Source organism: Eumetopias jubatus, unplaced genomic scaffold (genome assembly GCF_037043125.1).
Source record: "Eumetopias jubatus isolate StellerSeaLion01/CBP00866 unplaced genomic scaffold, mEumJub1_p1.0 scaffold_3, whole genome shotgun sequence".
Taxonomy (NCBI): domain Eukaryota; kingdom Metazoa; phylum Chordata; class Mammalia; order Carnivora; family Otariidae; genus Eumetopias; species Eumetopias jubatus.
Genome location: NW_028274809.1, coordinates 170,349,961 through 170,355,143, shown reverse-complemented (window position 1 = coordinate 170,355,143; position 5,183 = coordinate 170,349,961). Strand labels below are relative to the sequence as shown.

Sequence of the window (5,183 nt, the reverse complement as noted above, 5' to 3'; positions counted from 1 at the left end):
ATAAAGAAATTGTTTGTGACTTCCAGCTTGAATGACTAAGGGAATATTCCCATTATCACCAAAGAGTATTAGTCATTAATACATTCAAGTGTTATTTGGCCCTGTCTTTTGTTGTAATCAAAACTACTTTGTGCTAATACGGGAAAAAACAAAAACAAAAAACAAACCTGTGAGATACAAAAAAATACCCTAAGACTGCTCATTTCATTGTAAAGTAGATGAGGTGTAATGAGGCAACAAATGTACTAAAAAGAACAATGCATGCAAAAAGAGAAGTTGGATTTAATTTTGCTTTCTAATTAGAATCTGTATAATTTGGGGAAAGCATCTTTGCAGAGACAATTTAAGTATATATTTATATATAAATATTTATCATTTCACGTGAGAATTAACTTGTATGTTAACATCAAAATTACGAATTTGTATATGCTTTAATATATACCACTTTATATATAAAAAAATCTCTAAACTGCAATATTCGGTATAAGATTTGGCATTACTATTGAAGAGATCTAAAAATTACTGTCTTTTTTTCCTTCTATACACAGAGATTCTTAAAAATGGCTTACATACTGGTTTCTTTTGTCTTTTTGATTCGACCAATTAAGAATCATTAATATATAAAGATAGAAACTTTAATTTTGGCCTCCGCCTCCAGCCGCTGCTGCCGCCGCCGCCGCCGCCGCCGCCGCCGCCGCCACCGCTGCCCCGGCTGCCTCCTCCCCGAGGTGGAGACATTGAGGTGCAGAAATACAACTGAAGACAGAACCCAGTCACCTGGTTCTCATTTGAGGCCTTCTCTCATTGGTATCCTGAGCACTATTCAGAGGGAAGCTATTTTTCTTCAACTGACACCAGCATTGCAATTTGCTGAACCTTGTGTCCACTGACCATTCCAAGAGCTAGCTATCTGAGGGTTTTTTAAAGCTAGTATTCACCATACACATCACATAAGAACATGTCTTAGGCAGACAAGATTCCAACAATGTCTCACCCATCTTGGCTGCCACCCAAAAGCACTGGTGAGCCCCTTGACCATGTGCCTGCGCGGATGGAGACCACCCATTCCTTTGGGACCCCCAGCATTTCAGTGTCCACACAACAACCACCCAAGAAATTTGCACCAGTAGTTGCTCCAAAGCCCAAGTACAACCCATACAAGCAGCCTGGAGGTGAAGGTGGCATTTTTCCACCCCCGCCTCCGCCTCTAGATGATCCTGGTGCTCTTCCATCCAGGCCTGGAAACTTCCTTCCTCCACCACCCCTTGATGAAGGTGCTTTCAGGGCACAGGGAAATCCTGGAGGCAAGACCCTTGAGGAGAGACGTTCTAGCCTGGATGCCGAGATAGACTCGCTGACCAGTATCTTGGCCGACCTGGAGTGCAGCTCTCCCTACAAGCGTCAACCCCCACAGGGCTCTGCTAGTTCGACAGCCTCTCCTCCAGCCTCCACCCCTGTCACAGGACACAAAAGAATGGTTATACCAAACCAACCCCCTCTAACAGCAACCAAAAAGTCTACATTGAAAACACAGCCTGCACCCCAGGCTGGACCCATCCCCATGGCACCAATCGGAACACTAAAACCCCAGCCTCCACCGGTCCCCGCCTCCTATACGACAGCGTCCACCCCTTCCAGGCCTACCTTCAATGTGCAAGTCAAGTCAGCCCAGCCCAGCTCTCTTTACATGGCTTCTCCTTCATCGGGACAATTTTATGGCCCAGGCCCGGGACCCCAGGGCTATAATGCTCCACCAGTTTCTATCTCTGGGCAGTGCCCACCTCTTTCAACACGGGGGGGCATGGATTATGCATATATTCCACCGCCAGGACTTCACCCTAGTCTGGGTATGGGTATACCCCCAAGCAAGGACGGTACTATGAAGCCTATTGCCCCACAGGGCCTGGCTATGGGGGCAAAAATGACTCTGATCCGGCTTATGGTCAACAAGGTCACCCAATTACCTGGAAGCGGGAATAAGGGTATACTCCTTCTGGAACAGGAAACCAGAACCTGGGTGGGATGTATCCAGTTCCTGGTCCCAAGAAGACCTATATCACAGATCCTGTTTCAGCACTGTGTGCACCACCACTGCAACAAAAGGGTGGACAAACAGGTTCCATGGGGCCTCCAGCTGTCCCCAGCTCATTCCGCCCTGAAGATGAGCTTGAACACCTGACCAAGAAGATGCTGTATGATATGGAAAATGCACCTGCTGAAGAATACTTTGGCCGCTGTGCTCGCTGTGGGGAGAATGTCGTTGGGGAAGGGACAGGATGCACTGCCATGGATCAGGTCTTCCATGTGGACTGTTTTACCTGCATCATCTGCAACAGCAAGCTCCGGGGACAGCCCTTCTATGCAGTAGAGAAGAAAGCTTACTGTGAGCCCTGCTACATTGAGACAACGTTACTTGCTACAGTTTTGCACTGGTCCCCTCCTGCAGTAAATGTTTGGAGTGGCTGTGATTTGTTCTCCTTGATCGAACGTGAGTGAGCGGGAAGCATACCTAAGCAGGTCTCACAGCCACCTTCTTTCATACACTTCCTCTGGTGTATCTGCCATGTACCGGTGGCAAGGACAACACTGTTAATGGAGAACTTCTCCTCTGGAACTTGGAGCACTGACGTGGGAATTGGGAACTCTTATGTCTGTTGTTTCTGCCAAAGACAGATTGTGACCTCGGAGCAAGTTAACTCACACACAAGGTGAAGGAGATCATATCTGCCCTGAGCTGAGAGCTCATCTGAGAAAGATGCTCCATGACTACAAAGTGTTTATTATTGTTGCTTACCTCAGATCAGGGGAATGGCTATCATTGCTTCCCAGACTTCCGGGCCATTCCCTTTTGCTTTTGTGTTCAATACCAAGCTTTCTTCTTTGAAGTCTAGTCTCACCTAAACCAGATGAGGATTCACATTGTTTACCTGAACAAAATCCACTTGAAAGCTTTTTAGAGTTTGTGTTTCTGTTCAGTCATCCATCAGCCAATTGAGATTTACTGCATGCCTACTATTTTATACCAGACACTGCAAGGAGATGCAAAAGATGGGCATGCCGAGAACCTGAACAATGGTGCAAGCATTGTTTCGCTGTGTAAGGCATGAGAGAGACAGAGAAGTCAAAGAAGACTGGGGTGTTTATTTTGAATGATAAATGGGTAGGATCCCATAAAATCTCACATGCAGGATGAAGAGAAATCTTTGGAAAGCTGGCCTTGTATTTATTGTGGTCCTTTGTAGTTCAAGGCTTTGGAAAATATCAATAAGACTGCTGAAAATAAAAAAAAAGAAAAGAAACTTTAATTTTCAACAAAATTTACCTACTATATTTTTGATTCAATATTAAAAAGTCTTGCCTCTTTATGTCATGTAAAAACGATGCATACATAGAAGTCAAAAACATAAATTCTGGACTACTTAATGTATGCATTACTTGTATTCACTTTTAACGAGTAATCATTAGTTGATTTTTAAGTTCACAGAACAACTTAAAATGTTATACTTTGGAAACATTGGCTTATTAAATTGAAGATTAAATAGGTATCCCTCTTTTGGAACAAAATTTAGCACATCTATTTCATGGAGGCATATAGAGCATACAAAATATATTAACCTCAAATCTTTTGATCTAGAGATTGTGTTCATAGTTCATGCCCAAAGAAAATTAAGGGGAAAGAAAACATAATTCTGGGGTTATGGCATTTTGTTTGCAAATTATTTTAAGCTAGATTCTTCAATAAAACACACATGGGAAGGAGAGGAAGATGATTATTTAACAACAGAAGGAAATTCAAAATAGAAATAAGAATAGAAGCAAAACAATAATAATAGAGTATATTGAATCCAAGCAGTGTTTTGATCACATTTGTATAAATTCAACTATCTAGCCTCATTTTACCAATTGCAACAATGAGAGATTTGGATTGGAAAGCCATTAGATCCCTTTCTTTCTTCATTGTTCCTGATTCTGTGCTTTTACATTTCCTTTCTAAAATTATAACTTCGTTATGCCTGTTCTGCCTGCCTCCTTTAATGGTTGATATATGAGCATGGGGGGGAAAAGTAAAGAAAAGATGTTGGGTGCTTATACTCCAAATAACAGTAGCTCTTGTCAAATGCTCACCTTCTCTTTTCAGATCCTTGGGCCATGAAAATGGTGGGCTTGGGTCAGGTCAGGAATTTCATCCTTGGTTATGTAACATATGTCTTTATTCAGAGTTTACTCTTTTGTATGGAACTGTGGTTCTCTCTTGACTGCCTAATTTCTTCCCTTGGCTCCTAATAAAACTGAAAGTAGTACATGGCTAACCATATCTAGGAATAACTGTTGATTTAAAAGTTTCAAAAGCAATATCACTTTCAAACCAGTTGTATTGAATAGGTATCTATTTAGAGGCATCCTTATGTTCAGAGGATTGCATGAGATGTTTTAAGGCAAGCTGATGAGTACCGTCAAAATTATTTTAAAGCATCAGAAAACCTCAGATATGTAGTCAGTTTAAAATACTAGCCATCCTCTTGTTAGCCATATTTGTCTTAGTATATAAAGTTTTAACTCTTTTTAAATATATAAGTAAGATAAAAACCCCCCAAAAACCAAATCAATGACTTAGTTTCACAGTTTGACTGTTAATATGCTTAGAGACCATATGTTAATAAGATTATAATAATTTTAATGCCCACATTACACCTTAGATCATATAAAGTTAGTGAATACTATATTCCATGACTATACTGATTGTAAGGGAATTGAGTATTTGAATAGGAGATCTGAATTTAATTATTTTCTTTACAGACACTAACATAGCAAAAGCAAGTTAAATAATGTCTACTAATTGTTTTCAATACTTTTAAATATTTAGGCAAAAAATTCATATGCACTCATTTTATTATATGTGCATCTTTAGATCCTGTTCTTAATACTATGTTAAAACTTTCAAGTAAGGGCAACAAAACAAATCATCTCTTCCTTGGATAACTGCTTTAGAAGGGCACCATGAAAACTGAACAAAGTAAATGAGATACAGATATCTGTGTGGCAAGATTTTCTACATGATTGCCATTTTAAAATTGTAATGTACTTTAATCTACATAACATAAAATAATGTCTATTACAAAAATGATTAACTATAATGCACAAAGTATATCCCCTCAGAGATTTGCTTCATGGCAAAGGAAATG

At 40.4% G+C, this 5,183-nt stretch overlaps 1 pseudogene; it reads left to right on the top strand.

Moving 5' to 3' along the window:
* Positions 1 to 985: 985 nt before the first annotated feature.
* On the top strand, positions 986 to 2,496 carry LOC114211517 (lipoma-preferred partner pseudogene; annotated as a pseudogene).
* The last annotated feature ends 2,687 nt before the right edge of the window (positions 2,497 to 5,183 follow it).